At 40.2% G+C, this 19,432-nt stretch overlaps 1 protein-coding gene across 1 annotated transcript in view; it reads right to left on the bottom strand.

Moving 5' to 3' along the window:
• The window catches only part of PPP1R1C (protein phosphatase 1 regulatory inhibitor subunit 1C), a 52,536-nt gene that overhangs the window by 8,846 nt on the left and 24,258 nt on the right, over nucleotides 1-19,432 (bottom strand).

Here is a 19,432-nt window from a genome sequence, read left to right on the forward strand (position 1 = left end):
CCATCCTGGCAGTAATTATTTCATCTGCTGATGCTAATGTTCATAAATCATACCACCTGTGGCAGGACGCCAGCACTGCTTCCAAGCAGACCCAGCACAAGAGCAGCTCAGCCTCCTGGAGGGTGGTAACACTGGTGTCCCCCAAGGCAGCCATTCTTATAGGTGGTCCCTGAGCCACCAGTGGTCCAAAGAATGTTAAAAAGTAACGTGATGTGACAGCAATAAACCACACAGAGCCAGACCTTAACAATTCCCATGTGTGAATGAGCAAACAGAGAGAACATGAGGAGAGAAGACAAAATAAATGTAAACGGATGTGGAAAATCTTGCTTTATAGATGTGAGCAGCTGTGAACAGTCTGCTCAATACAGACTTTGGAAGTTTTATAAAAGGCTGGTTTTTGTTGAGAAAGACTGAAAAATGCTGCTCTGTAGAACTCTCAGTACTCATGCCTTTAAGCTTTCGTTAACCAAGGTTTCACGGCAGAGTAAAACTGATCCCTTGAAGCTTGATAACGGACGTGCAAAGTTCTGCCCTTACTCCTGTGGTCAATAAGTCTGAACACAGCCAGGTCATTTGTTATTACACAGGGCTTGGACCCACTCCTCCAGAAGTTAATGGGACTTTCTCTTACTATTTTCAAAGAAAGAAGAGTCAGCTTTTGCAATTGATCTTAATTTCCAGTTATAAAGAAGAAATAACTTCAAACAGCTACTGTTTATTTACAATGAATGTATGTGACATACTATAAATTAATGTTGTACGTGGCTTTAAAGTTTGAGGTATGAAATAAACAAAGTGACGCACATAATTGGCACACTAAGTATTCTCAAACTGCTGTTTAGATTATTCAAGGAAAAGCAAAGTCAGGCTGTCACCCTGTCCTTTACAGTTGATGGAGCTGTAAAGGCCAGCAGACACGGTTCAACTTCAACATTTAAAATAAAAAGAATCTGAAGCACCAGTGTGGCAGTTTAAACTATGTTGACATTTTAGCAACCTATAAGTCAGAAAAAACCCTTGTGTGCTACATTATTTTATACCTAAGCTCAGGCTGAGGAGGAGAAAAACATTCTCATGTGTCTGTTACGATGATGAGACCAAGATGTTATTCAGTCATGCAATTTCATCTAGGTTTTTTTTTCCTCTAATATGCATTTCTTTCACGAGATGACTAAATCAAAACAAATGATCTGAAGCACTGGCAAATATGATGGGTTTATGTAGGTCAGATATCTGATCTGGAGCAAATCAATTCATCAGCATATCCATCAGGTCACCATGGCCTCATAGATGTTTGTGAATGATCATTTAGAAACCAAGCAACAAGGACTGACTAATTTTCTAAATGTCTGCTGGTTGTCACTAACGCTTCTCTTAGCTCCAGTTGTACAATACTGAGTCTTCATGGTGAGCCTTTTGAATGACAAGTTTTGGGGTTCATGCTACTTTCTCCCACTCAAAAGACTCAGTGTTAAACTATCACAATGAAGACTGTATGAGAACAGCAAAATTCATGGTGCAAAATGTCTGGCTGCTTTCCATTTTATTCTCTCACACAGCACTTTCCATTCCATTTTTTACTCTTAGAAGTCGCTTGAAGTAGCACTGGGTCTATAAGACTAGCGGGAAGGAGCTGCTTCAGCACAGAAAGGCTTTTGTCGGTCCTCCACAGGCTGGCCAGAACATGCACCGGAGACAGAGGTCAGCTCCACTGTGGCTGAAGGAACTGCATCTCCCGCTTACAGTAGCCAAAAGTGTAAACAGAAAGGCTTTTGTTGCCCCAGGCAACTTCTGCTAGTATGCAAACATCTCATCTTGCTGGTTCCTTCCTTCCCTCACAAGTCCTCAGACTGCAGAAGTCAGCCAGTCTTCAGAGTTCTAATGAACAGCAGAAGCCCCTGCAGTCAGCTAAGTGGATGTGTCAGCCTGTAACAATCTCAGCCCAATGTTAATTATCCTTTGGAAAGCCAGAAAACGCTTCTTAGCTGATTGTGTGGAGGATGGCTCATGGTCAGATACCTCAACAACTGCCTGAGCAGAAAAACATGTAGAGATGACTTCCACACTGGTAATGAAGCCAGACAGCACTGCAAGGCTCTCCTGCATGGCCCTGTGTGCCGGTCTGGCTAGGCAGCTGGAGGCTGCAACAAGGAGAGGATTAAAGTTTTTTAGCAGATGTGTTCATTGCAATTTTTCATAGTTCAGAGATCGGCTTAGAGCTGTTGATAAGTGTGCTTGAATTCAATCAACGCAGGCAGATCTTCAAAGGTGCTGTGCTTTAACAGGTCCTGGGAAGCTCATTAGATGGGTCTGAATCCACCCTCAGAAAGCAGCTGTCTGAAAGCCAGGTTTTACTGGGCAATGTGTTTATTTGTTGGAATTGCTGAACCCTCACTTTTAACACCAGTACCACTCACAGCCAGGAGGCTGTCTGTCTAACAGCAGATCAAAATCACAGGACTAGCAGAATTGTTCCCTTATGTCAAAGGATTACAGTAATTCCATCAAATAAAGTGTTAAGTTTCCAAACTTGAATCAGCTGCTCCATAATAACATAAGCCAATAGCTCTGCTACTGTCACAAAATTTGTATTAGAGCACACTGGCCCTAAAAGTTTATGAGTAGCATTTTCTAAGCATGGCTTCTTTAAATTAAAACATCTTACATTTTCCCAAGTAACTTCTGTCATTCTTATAATTCACTTCATGCTGCTCCAGGCCAGTTGATGTTTCCAGTGTGACACACTCTGTAGGCTGACTACCTTAAAATAAGCCATAAGGGAAAAAACAGGAAATAGGTCTTACAGCTAGAAAAATCACATCAGTCAAGCCTTGGGAAAGCTGATGTTCAATATTTCAACTGCAGCATGTAAGTCCATTTTGAGGCTGGGACAAGACAAATGTTAGTTATATAGATTGCTATGTACAAAATAAAGCAATGTTACCATCCTTCCTGCTGTAAGTAAACAAAAGGAAAGTTTAAGGATAATTAGATAAATCTTAACTTTATCTTCTGCATTCTAAAATACATGCAATCGTTCAACATAAATTATGGATCAAGTATAGAATTAGGTTGAAGGGTGTGCTTCATGCCAAAGATTCAATTATATAACAGTAAGGGTCCTTTCTAGCCTTAAGATCAATGAGCATTTACAAAAGTGATCCCCCTCTTGTCTCCAGGAACAAATGCTTTGTTCACAGATACTATTCCTTTTGCTGAGGATAAAACCAAGAGTTCTTCTCCCAGTATGTTAATATATTAAATTGTGATTTACATGTGAGAAAGGGAATTGTCTCATACCAATTTAATATTGTCTAATCTCTTCCTGCCAATAGTGGCAACCAAGAATTTTTTTTATTTTTCCTTCTCTAGTTCTAAATGGGAAATCTCCAACCTGTCTCCTGGCCACTTCTCTCACTACAGCACAGTTGTTCAAGACTTTATCTTTTGTAATACAAATCAGAAATGCATTCTTGGCTAAAACTGCTGTTGAGGCTGCACAAACTAGTCTTCAAAGCAAATGCATAAGTGTTGCTAAGGGATTTTACTTCAGCAATTAATGCTTGGGGGAAATGCTATATTAGAGAACCTGAAATGAAGGAGTCTGAGCTGTTTGGATCCTACCTAGCTGGGCTCAGACTTGTACCTAGTTGGGATGTGAGGTAGTTATGGTCTACGGAAAAGTAGACTGTGACAGAATAGTAGCATGGCTTTTTTTTCATGCTGTACATTTTAACTTCAAATTAAATGGTTTCCATTCAAATGGCAATTTCCATCAGGGTTTTAAAGAAATTATTCTGTTCATGGTGGAGACAGATTAAACAGTACATCTCTGCTGAAAAACCTGTGATGAAGGTAGCTCGTGGCACTGACAGTGCCGCAGGTGCTGTGGACAAACCCACTGCACGCTGCTGTTCTGGCAGCACATGCAGCAGAAGCAAAGTGGAAAGGGAAACTGGTGCTTAACTGCAAACCCTGAGCAGTTAACAACGAAGTGCAGCATTTCCACCTGCACTTTGCTTGCAGTGGTTGGCTCCCAAATCAAAAGAAATGTGTGATACAAACTCCAATTAGTAAAGCAGGGGAATAAAATCTTATACAGCAAAATAACCTCTCAATGTGTGGCAGAAACCCTGATAATAGTAACAAACACCTTTTCACTCAAAAAACCCCAGGAATGTCAAAAATAAATATACAAAAATAAAAGAGATCCATTGCTTTTGTGAAAACGATTATTTGTCTCACCATAGTTTTTGTGCTTGGTTGCATCTCTGGGTGGCAAGGAAGGGTTTTTTTTAATCCCAGTATACTTTAATCATGTGAATAGGATTCTTATCCTGATCAGCTCTGTTTGTACTGCTCAGGCAAGTGTTTTCACTGCAATACCCCCCCCCCCCCCCCGGGCAGGTAAGCTTCCCTCAGAAAATTTCTCTGCAAAACTTAACTAACCTGTGTAGGAAGTAATGTCTTTATGTCCTAAATATGTATAGAATTCTGCTAACTATAAAAGGTAAGCTTAAAAAGTAGTATATAAAGGAATAGTGGGACATAGGTAGGCAATATTGAATACCCTGGCAGACTTGAGGAGCTGTGAGACATATTAGACCCCATCCAGATTGGATGTACCAGGTATTTGACAGCTGTAATTGGATTATCATACAAGGACCAGCAGTTAAATTTAGATCCAGTCACAGGTCAGATGTAGATCGTATTTGGGATCAGATTGCACTTTTAATTATGGCCCTGTTTTCTAAAATATATAATTGGAAATGCTCATCCTTAGTTACATGGAACCAGTGCCCACAGTCTCATTAGTTTTGGACATGCTGCCTGGCAAACACTTTTGCTCAAGGCAGAATTATTTGTTAAACATTGGTGAGGTTTCATTTTGGTTTTATGTACAAAAATATTTGATTCTCCTCGTTGTTGTAATAATGATAAACCATGTAAAAGGATAACATGGCCAAAGCCATCTTTGCTTTACCTCTGCTTCCTGGGTCTTCATGTCCCTTATTTGCTGCTCACTGCTACAGCAACATGAGAATTGTCCTTGTGGGATGTCCAAGGACAGCCTGTGTTTGTAGCTAAGCACAGATGCCCACCTACATTTAGGTACTTTAATATTAAATGCACTTGCCTGCGATTCCTTACACAATCAGCAGAGAGAGAGCATTCCAGAGCTAGATTCTTCAGTTGGCAGCCTATAACAAGCCCAGGGTAAGTCCTTGCCGGGCTTGGTTTAAGCAGGATGATTCAGGCCAGGGCATTTAAAAAATTACAGTAGCAGATTTCAGTAGCTGAATATTTGCACTTCCTTGGAGCTTTACAATTTTTGTTTGCTTGTGATTAGAAAAAAACCCTTAAATTTCACAATTTTCTTTATGAGGAAAAAAAAGGATAAAAACATTTCACCAAAACATTTAATATTAGCAGCACTGAAATATTTAGTTTGCCCTAGTTTGTTAAACATAAAAATCTATCCACGCTATACAAAAATTAAGTTTTAATAAAAGTTCAAAGCACAAAGGATTATTTTTTTTCATTCAAAACCTTGCTGAAAATGCTTTATGAAACATTTTCATCTCCACAACTTCATGCGCCATTTCGGAGCAGCTGTGTTTCACTTTTCTTTAGGCATTCTTATCTGACTTCAGTGTTAATGGACAGCATTATCCAGCTGCTTGCTTTTTCCTGGACAATGGCTCTACTTTTTTATATTTTGGCTAACATGGGTATTTTTATGAGGTCATGAAGCCTGAATAGATGAGAAAAAACTTACTGCCACAACCTGAGGGGAGAGAATCCTTGACAGAGAAAGAGGGGCTGTAATACTGAGAAGCAGAAGCCACAGCACATGATGGGGTGAATGAAGTCCTGCATGTAATGACTGAGCAGCTTTTGCTGTCTCACAGCTTCTTCTGTTTCACCCCCAGGCCTGGCATGGTACCCTTGGCATTCTGTTTGGTTTATACTCCAGATCCATATTTTCTGGTTTTGCTATTCTTTTGTGGCTACTATTCCTCTCTGTGGTCTGGGGCAGTTATAGGGCAAAATTTGTTAATGGCAGATTTAAATCTCTTGCTGAGTAGTCTGTGCAGCCTGAGATTTTTAGGGTGCAGATGAAAAGCTTTCCAGTGAGTTATACTTTTTAAAACAAAGACAAGGAGCAAAATCTTTGCAGATTAGCCAAAAACCCAAGGCAGTGTTCCTCTGCCATATTTCCATGTGCTGTGCAGCTTTCACTTTTAATTAATCCAGTCTGTTTGGTTTCTGTCAGAAGTCTATAAGCTTCTCTGTTAATTTGCTGATGAATCCCCTACTGAGTTATAATCTTCATTGTGATCCTTCTTATGATGACAAAGGAAATAGGATTTTGACATCAGCATAACCTATGCATCAGTAATATTGTAAATGTTGAAATGAGGTGCTCTTTTCTTTTTTTATAAACACCTTCAAAACTACAACATTGTGATGATTAAACAGGTGATTGATAGGTCATTGTTTACATTAAATTATCCCCATCACATTGCTTCATGGGTGGCATATGAATAGCAGGCAATTACCATTTACTTCATATTGCAGGTACTGTAGCTTTAGTTCTTACGTCCAAGCAGGAATCTGTCAAGAAGAATGAGCCTCTTCAGTTTTCACCACCTCAGTGCCTGTGAGCTGCTGAGATCACTGCAAGCAGCTGGGATCCATTTCAGAAGTCTGAAGCTGAAAATGGCTTGAATCCTTCCCCTCTCCCTCTACAACAGGCATTTCATGCTAACCGAGCAAAGCCTATGATATGAGTTATGAATCAAGCCAGCTTAACTGCCTAGGAGCACCAGAGTACTTCTGGAAGATCAGAACTAGTCCTTCTTCTGATTTCATTGACACCCCCTGCTGCTGAAGAGGTTTTTATCATATTAAGAGTTAACTTATTTGGGGCTTGCAGCCTACCCTAATCCTAATTTTTGATTCTGAGACATTTTCCTAAGACATACTATCACCCAGACAAACTGACATTGAGAGAGCACTCTCACAGAAGTAGGAAACATACTGCCGCAAAATAAGATGTCATCCATTGGACTGAAAGGGGAAAATCTGATACAGGCAGCTGTGGGATCAAGTTTTCACTGTGCTTGTCATTACCATTGTATGAAAGGTTTACATTTCATCAATGATAAGTAAAACAGCTATTGAATCACAGAATTGCTGAGGCTGGAAGGTACTTCCAGGGCTTGTCTAGTCCAGACCCCTGCTCAACATGTGGTCAGCTGGAACAGGTTGTCCAGTACTGTATGCAGTCAGATTTTGAGTATCTCCAAGGATGGACACTCCACAAGCTTTCTAGGCAACTTGCTCCACTGTCTGACCACTGTCACAGCAAAAGAAAGAAAAGTTCTTATGTTTGAGTTTCCTGTGTTTCCATTTATGCCACTTGCCTCTTGTCCTCTTATTATATACAAACTCCTCATTTTCTAGCACAGAGAACTGTAGCCAAGGGAATTGTGTCTATTATTACTGTTTCATAAGACACAGTATTTACACATAAAATTGTATTTACACGTAAAATTTGTAAATATAGTATTCATATTGTATTTACACATAAAAATACATGTCTAATCTGGAAAGTAATTACATAGAAGAGGCAGTGTGAATGGCAGATAGATTTCCCTAATTTTCAATACTGTTCCCAGTGTTCAGCATAGGCTTTTTCAAAGAATCCATGCTTCTAACTCCTAAATGCATTCCAGTCCCTGAAAACCCAAGTCTTGTAAGCTCGTACCTTGTTCTCCTAAAAAATACATTCTTGGACAAGAGCACGTCTAGTTTCTTTCTCTCATATGACAGGTTTATAGGTTTTAAATACACTCAGAAGCATTAGTTTTGACCTAGTGCCCAACTATAGTTATTCAGACTAACTGATGAACCCCATGTGATCTCTCATCATTTCTACTTACTTAACTTCCTGATCAAGTCTGAGACTATGCAAATATTTTTGCATGCTGAAACTTTCTCAGGCACACCAGGCTCCTCTGAAGGAGCTGGGATAGCACAGCTCCATACAGGTGGGTGCAGCTGCTTGTGGGGGCTGCGATTTGATATCAAAGCAGGAAAACAAACACCATGAGGTCCTACAGCACACAGCAACTTCACAGAGAGACCCCAGGCTTATATAGGGTCCTCACCAACCTGAGACTCACCTGGGAGACAAGCCTGGACAGCAAGGTGACTTTGTCCACTGGTCATGCAGGCAGGGTGGTGCATGCTGGGAATGTGGGGAGCAGAGGGAGCTTCGCCGTGTGGAGCTGGGCTGCCTCGTCAGTGAACTGGCAGCAATGCAGGAGCACACCACCAGGTGCTGATTACCCACTAGTCTGGGCTTCTGTTAGAAAGTCCACCCTGATGCAGCAGATGCCTTTAACCTTGAAGAGATAGTTGGTGATCTGTTAACTCCGGCAGCTGCAGCCAGCAGGAAGTGGAAAAAGCAGGTACCTCTGTTAGCCCTAACCAGGGGCTGAACTGTGCTTGCTCACACACTCCTGGCATCTGGGAAAACAGTGGCCCTTCTCCACACAATCAAATCAGAAACATCTGGTAGAAAACAGTTTCCAAAACTGACCAACCCAATGAATTAATTGGGAGAGAACAGCACCACTATCCTGCAAGGAACAACTTTCACAGAGTAAGGGTACAAACCCATTGCATCAAGAGAGACAAAGCAAAACACAGCAATTTATGGGGTTTTGCACAATAATATGGGTGGGTTTTCCCACACCTAAAAGAAACACAAAACAATTTAGTACATAATGCTTATGCATAACCAGGGTGCTTCTGTGTTACGCAAATTCAGCAAAACCCAAGTTCTAGCTGAGACATCAGAACGGATTTGGGACAGTGTCTCTGCACTGATCTTTTGGGAGAGGAGAAAAGAGAAGATGAAAAGAGTGAAAGACTTGTTTTGATATCTTTAGTAATGTTTTAAATTTGAAATGTTTTCATTGTAACTCATTAAGCTTAGTGACAACTGAAAACCCACCAAATTCTTTTATTTCTTTTTTTCTAATTGTTGGCAAATGATAAAACTGGCAAATTAGAAACCAATGTTAAGAAATCAGTTATTTAACATAAAATGCAGTCACCACAAACTGTGCATTACAGTAGATAAAACCAGTCTCACTTTGTAGTTGCCACAGGCAGCAAAACATCAGGGGCAAAATCTTTAGTGGCTCTTTATTGTGTCAGTGACTTGAGCCTGTGAGAAACCTACCTCTTCTGGTTTGCCTAAGGCATCAAAATACCCCAGAGCCAGCATCCCATACTGTAATTACACTGTGGAAGCACACTATCTGGCACTCATATTAACAGTTACAGCCTGAAAACAAGTATTGCTCTCAATTTTTCTGGAAAGCACAATCAAGAATATCAGTTTACTCAATTTCATTGTGGAAAATATAGACAAAGTACAGAAAAGGTAGAATCTTCTCTACATATTCGTACCAAAGTCATAGATTCTGTAAAAAATGAGTTTTAACGCTATTCTTACTTTTTTGATCCTGCTAAGAGTGAATTTGAAGAAAAGCCAGGCTCTAACCACTGTAGAGATTTGGGCAAAACTGCTCGCATGCGGGTGGAATGTAGTAATAACCTTACAGATTTCAGCTTGAAAATATAAATTGCCGTCAGGCGTTAAAATAATTCCACTCCTCTTAAAACTGCTCTTGCCATTTAGTAATTCTCCAGAACTGATGGTATGGAACTACACCTAGGTGTCACCAGGGGGAGCTTGCATGCCAAAAATCCCATTGACTTCTTTATAGTAACTCAGATTTCTTGTGGATTGCAAGGGGATTGAAAGCTGAACCTACACAGTTTCTCCTCATTCTTGAAAGAAAAGGAAAAACCTGCTATCTCCCTTTGCCTTTGGAGATGGCTACCTTGTGGGTGTTCTCTGGTATTCTGGGGTACAGGCAACCAGTTGGTCTGATGCTCAGTCATTCACCCCTCTCTTCAGTGATGTTTCCCTGCCTTCAGTTTTCACTGCTCTCTATTTAACTGGCCTCATCTTTCTTGAGTCTAATGCCTCAGTCCCTGCTAAGCCAGGTAGATGTGCATGGGTTTTCTATGCATTATCAGCTGCTTTCCAGGGACAAGTGCAACCCTGGTGTGTCCTGTGTCCCTGTCACTTGGAAAGATGCCATTGGAGGGAGTAGCCCACAAACCTGCACCATTTCCAGGGTTTACCAGATATATGTTTACATATACTTCTTGCTGTGTGTACAACATATGCAGTAAAGGTGCACCTTGAGCTGGAAGAATCACAGCAAACATTTTAGGTTTGTGGAGTTTTTGCTTCTGAGCAGTCATTAGATCCCACAATTCCCTTAAATGCATTCTTAAAAATATTTACTTGGTAGATTGCTCAGAGCTTGCTGACAATCTCCTCTGGCTGTAAAAGGAATGGAATAACATGGAATAACACTGGTTCACAGATTGGGTGATCATTGAAAAGCCTGAAAAATCCTCACACTGTTTGAAGAAAAATTAGTGGCTACACCAGATGAGAGCTTTTAAACAACATCCTTCTGGCCAGTACAGCTCACAGGAAAATGAATCCCTTTTCAGATCCATATGCTTGCTGCTGTATTTCCTGTGTTTTCTGGTCACATTCACACACATAATTCATGTGAGTGTTCAGTCCTAGCTGTGGGCCTGAAAGGATGTGGTTGAAATCTTCAGACTGCTTATGTTCTTGTCTCCATGCCAAAGCTTTGGTGGATGGTTCTGGGAACTCTGTGTTCCTGCTAAACTGGGTAATGTCATATCCCAAGGGCTGAAGGAAGAGAGAAATTGTGGAGGGGAGGAGAACCACATGGCCTTCTTTAGAAAAATTTTGATTTTCAATAAATTCAGACTAACAGGCATCCACTTCATGGGGGGGGGGGGGGGGGGGGGGGGCTGGAAATCAAATCATAAAAAAAACCAGACAACATCCCCATCATGTGAAACGCAACACAGATGGTCCCTAAGAATCAGAAGCAATGTTTCTCTTAACCTAACCGCAGAAATAAGGACCACATTGTTCAGAGGCTGAGATGTCACAAAGCTAACATTGGACATTTACTCAGGTCAGAATGAAATCTGGTGGCAGAAAGCAAAATAACTAATGGTAAGCTACTATCCCTGGAACAGCTGCCTATGGGCAGGAGCCACTCTCAAGGAAATCATTGCCTATTTCAAACCTCCCAGGGCTGATATCAAGAGAATTGAGTGCTGGTGGTGGAAGATCTGCAGATGGGCTGTGAACCTGCACCTCCTTACATGTGCTCATAAGGACCAGCACAGTTGATGGAATCTTAGCTGGAAGGTTGTGGAATGATTTTGCTGTATCAGGCTGATGGTACTGCTCTGTGCATGGTGGTGCCATTCATGTTATACAGATTCACTGTTAACCTTCTGTTTGCCTGTAGCTTGTCATTCTGTCTTTTGACAGCTTTGCCTTTTGGGGGTGGAGATTTTTATAAATGAAACCTGACTTTGTGAAGAGGCGACACTAACATACATAGAGGAACTGTAGAAATACACAAATACAAATGCAGGGACAAATTTTATGCAGGGACAAATGCAAATACAAATTTTAAGGGTAAATTAAATGAGACATGAGCCTGCATAGTATGGAGGCTTTTTAGACAAATATTACTTAGATAGGTACCTGTATACACTGTACCAGAGACCTCAGGATAAATCGAGCAAGCTCCCCCACTGTCTCCCCACATACCAGACCCCCCAGCAGTGCTGTAAGAGGACTGTGCTCTCCCCAGCAGGGCTAATTAGTGGCGCAGAGCCGAGGAGTGATGAGGACCTGACAAATACACTTGCCCCTGCTGTACGCGCAATCCTGCAGCGCCTGTCCAGGATCCCAGGAGATGTCAAACACTGAACAGAAGCAGCAACATACTGTCTAGGTCTTCATTCCATCATCTTGCTTAGGACCAAAATCAGGAGTTTAGATGTTTGATATGAAACAAACGGGCAATTATTATTTATTACAATAAGACTCTCTGGAATCAGTGTCTACCATGTGGCTTGTTTGTTAACCTCCAGCGTAGAACATACAGCTAAAGCCAGGAAATAAAATACAAGGCCCTGCCAAATCACTGGCTTCATAAGAACCTTACAAATATATTATCTTTTCTTCAAAAGCCATTTCAATTCAGAGCACAACACTGCCAAAATCTTTGGGATTTCACTATAAATATGTCTTAAAATATAAAATAACCAGAACAACATGTTGCCCTTCCTGGGCTTTCTACTTTATCTTTTAAAATAAGTACTATGTCTCCCATGTTCTCTTTCTATAATATTTTATGTTGTTATCTCTTAAAAGGTTGACATTTTAATGTCATCTGTTACTGTTTAGAAGCAATTAATACTACTATGATGTTTACACTGCCCTATATTTAGTACAATAATGCTTAATAACACTATTTTCAAGTCATAAATGCTGTTCAACAGACATTTGTAAGGTTAACCTTCTATCATAAAAATAAAGCAATACTTTTTAAAGAGGCCAATTAAGCATTCAATGCATGAAGATTAGAAAGAGCTATCAGATATGTGGACTTCACACTGAACTAAATGAAGTCAGTGGAAATACTCCCCTAGACTTTGGTCTGTGTTGGATCAGGCCCTTAAGCCACACGTGGCAATTTAGGGACTGATATCAGCGCTCAGCACAACCTTTTCTTTTTCACATGCCGGGTAATAGTGGCAGATGACAAGTTATAACACAAACATCCCAGTTTTGCTGTAGAACAGATGTCAAGTTTAGTCTCCACTAAACACCTCGGTCTCTCTAAAGGTACTGTGGTATTTATTACAGCCAAGGCCAGAGCCATTTTGAAGCAGAAGCCGCCAGCTGTGTGAAACGAAACATATTCAAAGCTGCCAACAGCAAGAAATTAAATACAGACTACGGCAGCGTCTGCCAACTTTTTGGGCAGTAGCAGAACAGTGGCAGCCAACTGAACTTGAGATGGCAGCAATCTAATGTATCCCATTCACCAACTCAAGTGATTCACTAATTAATTTAGCTCAATTTTTTTCTAAATTGTATCTACTGTCATCATACGACTGTACAAGCCCGAGGAAGGAGAGAGAAGGGTAGAGAGAGTGAGGAAAAGAGACTAAGCACTGGAAGGTAACATCTTGGGAAAGATACAGGAAATTTGTTCAAGGCCATAGTACTTAAGTGGTGTGGTTGCATCAAGGTGCAGTCTGACTAAGATGCTGGTAAGAATGGTATGTAAATGAAGAGAAGACCTAGTTTTGAAACCAAACCTGCACCTTTGTGACCTAGTTAGGCAAAATGAAAAAATATAATGATACAAGATTGCAGCATGAATTTTCCTTTCTCAGTGCTTCAGGGGCTACAGGCAGTCATGGGACTTCCACCCATGAAACTAAATGCACTGGTGGCACTTTGTCAATCACAAAACATTGAGATTGTTTTGTGATTGTTGAACAAGAGCAGTGTACACTAATAATGAGCTTTGCCTGCTGTTACCCAAGAAACAACATATTGAGACAGATCTTCTACCTAAAAAGAATGTATTGAAAAATGGGTGTCACCAGGCTAAAGAAAGGATACACTGCTCCAGGCACACCATAGCTCTGCTAAGGGATTAGAGAAGGACTTGGCCCCCATCTCAGGGACTGCTTCAGGTACTGCATGGAGCCTGCCTTTGTGAAGCAGTCTGCCCGGTATTTATCACAGCTGTTTAGCCCACTGGAAATGCAAGGAGGTCTTGCAAATACACATTCAGGACTGAGAGGATAATTTGAAACCACCTCCTTCTCTTGTTCTGCCTCATGGTTCATGTGCAGCACAATTATGTTAAAAAAAAGGATCATCACTGGAGAGATTAGGAAAATGTAATATCCTGAGCCAAAGAGACTTACCCACATAAGAAAAGTCTGACTGAGCACTAGCTTAGTCTGTGAATTTTCACAAACCTGGGCTTGATGTTCAGAAAACTGTGTAAGATGTATTATATTGTGGCTAATACTAATTTCCTAAAAAATAAACTTAAGCCAGTGTATGAAGCAGAATTCACACAAAGACACCGCATTTTTCTTTCTAGTATAATATGAGGTAAACACTGATGTGTTTGGTTAACACTGGAAGCTCTTCACAGAGTTTGCCATATAAGAGGGCAGCCTGTAAAATGATATGTTTCTCTAGTCCCTGCTTAAGTCTTACAAACCTCATTCCACTGCCACTTGAAGTAAATTTAGCCTGAGATTTTTGTTCTGTGATGGTTCTTGTGGGCTCCAAATTCAGCGCTTACCACACTAACAATAATCCTTTATGTCTCCAGACTCTATCCATGTTCCTTGTTAACCTTCAGTCACAAAGTAATGAGATGCATCAGACATCACCAAGCTGGCCTAAGGGGTTACGAATTTGGATGAGGGCCACATACTGTACTAATTACTTCTAATAAATTACGTATTTCAGGAGGGACATCATGATTTTAATCATTTATTCTGCATGTTGTTTCCTTTGGAGAGAAAAACAAGCAGGCACTAAACAAGCTGAGCATCTAAAATTCATGGCAGAAGCTAGAAAGAGCTCATTTAATATCAAACATCATTGTAAATACTGAAATTATGCATGTATCAAATCCCTAGGTCTGAACACTTTGGGAACAGCCAGTGAGTCCTGGTTGTTTTAATGAGTCAAACCCAAATGATGCCTTTGAATGTTCCTTAGATTTACAACTCAGATTTAATCCCATTTCAAATGTTGTAGCTGGGGCCTAGCTCAAGAAAAAGTCTTTGTCTCTATGCAAAATAAAATACATTAAGAGGGGAATTTAAGAAATGTATTTCCCAAAAGGTCGAGAGGGAAAACAGTCAAATGTACCTTTTGCCTCTGTGGGGAAAGAGTTTAATTATGAATTGATGGCAGCTAATTGCATAGGTGGTCCACTGAACCAGAAAGCTGCAAGAACTTTCTTTAAAGCCTGCTGACATTAGTAGGATCTTGATGTTGGTCTAAATATCCTCCTGCAGGGTGAACTAGGATAAGTGAAGGTTTGCTTTTTCCCTGACCTCTAGCACACCGATTGCAGTAGACTCTCTGTTACTGAAACCCTCAAACCACCTGGGAATGCGCACTTCCTTCACAAGGGAAGACCTTGATGGTATTTAAATAGCTGCTAGTATTAATAGCAATAGCTGGTAGATAATGTGGAGACTTGGGAGCTCTAGGGAGCAATGCAGGTTTGGAAACAGCTCTGGCTGTCTTCTCTTTGTCTTTGTAAACCTTACTTCCGGTCACTTCAGTCTGCATTTCCTTTCAAGTATGAGCTGAGATACCAAACAGAACATGACTATCTAGGTAAACGGAAACCTGCCTCAGTACAAAGTATGCCTTGAGATGGAAAGTTGCAGTTGTAGCTCTGAGACTCAAATGTGCTCTTTTGATTTTCAAGTGGTAATGCCAAGGAAGCACCCTTACCTGGGATAAGTGCCATCTGCTTCTGCCTTAGCAGTCTACCTCTTCCACTTGGTCCCATCTCTCAGATGACAAACTGGGAGGTTTGTCATCCCATTTTAGACTTCTCTAGTGAGTGTGAGGGGAAAAGGGTGAGAATCCAGGAAGATTTTCAGGGACTTCTCTAACCCACAGACCAGGATAATAAAGATACCTGTAAAGATGCTATTTGTCGATGGATGCATGGATGGATGTATGGATATTTGTGCTAAAACAGTTGAATGTCTGCTTTGATACAGAGGAAAAGGATTAAAGGATTCTTCTTGGTTTTGTAATGCAGAATGAGAAGCAGATTAGTAAATAGGAGAAGCAGGCCTTAGCAATGAGAATTGACTGGAAAAGATTGCCAAGACTGTCCCAGGTAAAACTGATGACTTTTCCAATTGAGCAACCTTCCTCTGTTTGGGGTTGGGGGGTGTGTTTGTTTTTGTTTGGTTTTGATTTCCATGGGAAGTTCAAGCCAACTTCTGCACACGGAGAAGGTTAAGATGAAAAAAAAGGGATGGAGATTCAGGATTAGCATATTAGACCATTGGAAGTTATAGAATGATGCGAGAATTTGAAGTTCAGACAGAAAAGACCAAGAGTAACAGAAAAAAAAAGTGACACAAACAGGGAAAATACAGGTGATGAATCCTCAGTTAAGGAGTGTTGCTATACCTAGAAATAATGTGACGAGTGGTAAATCACAGCATACTGAAAATATGATGGATTAATTTGGTGCTATCTTCAGATACTGACTTTTGCCAGCATTGCATGCTACATGAAAGAATGGAATTAACAAGCAGGGTTAGAAAAAGAAGTATTTTTGAAAGCAAAATGGAAAACCTTTTTGACATCCATTAGGTTTGGTAATATAATACTAACAAGAACACTGCACTGAGCTGTTATCTGGTTCACCGTCTGATTCGCTCTTCAGACTACCACTCGAATCAATAGCTCTCACATTGATTTTTCCAGCATGCTGTATTCCAGTGAAAAGAACAATGCTCTGAGATGAGTCAGCTATTTATTCCATCTGTAGAGACTCTGGTGCATTTTTGTTTAGGAAAATAAAAGCAGGAGCCTTTTATTTACTGCTATATATTTGTATGCGCAAACATATAGCAGTAAGAATCTGCCTGTTGCACCATACCATGACACTGGCTTTGCAGACGCACAGGTTTGCTACAGTAAATACAGACCCGCCTTGAGTTAGAGCAAGCCATTGGAATGATGGAATGAAAGTATTTTGGGGCAGTCTTAGATAACAACATTATCTTTCAGTTTAGGTGACTGCTATGACAAAGGGGAGAAATATGCTCACGTTTAACTAAGAAGCTGATCTGCATATATTTACCATGACATGTAAACCTTGGCAGTACTGCATTTTCATTTATTTCATATATTTTCATGTATTTGCATGTTCCATATAACATGTACAATAGTCCTAGTACTGTAACTAGTCATCATTATTGTCTGATGTTGCTTCTGCTCCTTTTAACTGTGCTAATTTCCTATTTTGTTTGTAATCACAATATGCAGGTCTATTTACTCTTGCAGTCTCTCCCTTGCTTAGCCATGAGTTCATGAAACCAGCGGTGTTTTTCTCGTATAGTTTTGTAATTATTTCATGGAACTTGCAAGAAGTACAGCAAAAATGTTTTCAGTTCAAGAAAGAAATAATAACCACAAGCGCTATTTGGACTCAGGCTGAAGCATCACTCTCCCCATGGTTTCTCTTGACCACATCTCTGCTGCAGGCATAGAGCAGAGCAAGTGCCACGGTCCCTCATCTCTCCCACAGCTCTCCCCACATGGCTGCTGTCTCGGCTTCCAGGCTGTGCACCTGCCTGTGAGCTTGGCTTATTTCTGGGAACTTTGTGTTAGCAGCAGGTGAAAACTACTAAAATGGCAGAGTAATTAACAAATGAAAATGTTTGACCCCCTTTTCTACTATGATGAGCTCTGTTTTATGGAGATTTATTATCTCCATCTTTGAATGTAAATTACTGGATTACAGTCTATCCCACCTTCCATTAATAACAGCCCTGGAGAATATGGGGCAGCCAAAGGGGGCATAAAAGAGAGAGATTCAGTGTCCAGAATCTCAATCTTTCTTGCATGTTGAATACTATATTGTGAATATGCTGAGGGATAAACAGCCCACAAGAAATAAACATATGCAAAACTGTAGGAATAGCATGCGATTATGAAGCCTGTTATTGTGAAGATACTGCTGAATATTGGTATCTTCAACTGTTATAAAACTGGAATAATCTAAATCTTTACAAAAACTCTATTTCTCAGCAATGTTTTCATAGCATTGTGTATTTCGCATTGCTACATACTTGCCTTCTAATCTCTTAATCTAAACAAAATAGAATTCATGTTTTCATAACAGTGAAGAGGAAAGAATAATGAATTTTCTACTTCACGTAATTTTTAAATAAAAAGGATAGTATTTATGACAGTTACAGTGTGGGAAATCTGGAGTGATCCAGCCTGTTTACAGGAAGGGTTATCAAATTCCAGGTGTTCACCTCTGTATCTGGGAATACTGTGTAGTTTAGGGTGTTAAAGTATTGAGGAGGGGCATTTTGTGCTCTGCTTTGTTCTGCTTACAAGATATTTCAGCCTAGTTGTGATCTATCTTGAATCACATACTTTCCTACTCTTCCCTGAGAATTAAGTTGATGTAGAAGCAAGCTATGCCAGGTGCTTCCTCAGGTCTCAGCAGGGTATTAAAGTAACACTGAGTAGGCTGCAGTTTATAGAGGAGATATAAGGACCTTTTTTACACTTCATTTGCACAATATTTAGTTTAGGCTTGTACAGCAAAATAATACAGCAGTGAGATCAATAGGTCTTGTTGCTACCCATGCAACCTTCTTCCACAAATTATTATAATAGTCTGTAATAAGATTATTTCTAATATCCAGTACTCAAACTTTAGCCCATTTTGACAAACAGATAGTAAGTCTTGTATGACACCTGAATGATGTTTTAATTGTTGCTAATATAAGTACTGGAGAACTGAAGCTACAGAATGAGATATATAGAACTGGCTGATATGGTAAATTACCTAATGATAGCAGCAGTATTCCACACAACAAATCAGATATCCTGCCTTTTTTGCCAGGTAATAAATTGTGTTAAGCAAAAGAAATGGAAATTGAGGATATTCATTATCTATCAAGAGACACCTGGCAGGATAGCCTTTGGTCTGCAGTCTTAAAATAATCCTACAATACGAAGTGTCGGAAGTGCTTGTGAATCACTATAGATCTTGCTTCACTGCAAGCACCATCAAGTCAAAATCTGTTCAGAGTCATTTGAGAAGCAAGGCTTAAATTAGCTGTTCTGATCCCAGCTAATATTCCTGCTGCTTTTACATTCATTCCTGAAAAGCATGTAAGCCCTTTAAAAATTTATCTGGATTTCTCATTTCTTATCTTCACAAGAAAGACTGGCTTCACACTTCCTATGATCAGATACCCAGGCCACAGTTTTGGCTATTCTCCTTTTCACAGCAGCCTGGAAAGGGAAGCAGCATATACAGGAGTGGTTTAAATAAGAAACGGTGAGTTCTATGGGGCCAGCATTGGTAAAACTTATGTATTCAAGCAGTTCTCTTCAAAGTTTGACATTGAATTCTGTTATATCAAACTATAAAAGTATCAAGACTTTGCAAAACAGAAGCTTAAAAATAAAAAACTAAATTTAAACTGCCGCTGCTGAAGACTCTGTGGTGAGAGTAAATGGATGGTCAGTATCAGGCAGATGATCAACACCAGATAGTCACTTCAAAGCATCAAACCAGCAATGGCTAAGCATGAACCTCTCACAGCTGTGCTGCTTCCTTTGTGAGAGAACACACAGAGCCACAGCTCAAGAGGC

This window comes from Strigops habroptila, chromosome 5 (genome assembly GCF_004027225.2).
Source record: "Strigops habroptila isolate Jane chromosome 5, bStrHab1.2.pri, whole genome shotgun sequence".
Lineage (NCBI taxonomy): Eukaryota > Metazoa > Chordata > Aves > Psittaciformes > Psittacidae > Strigops > Strigops habroptila.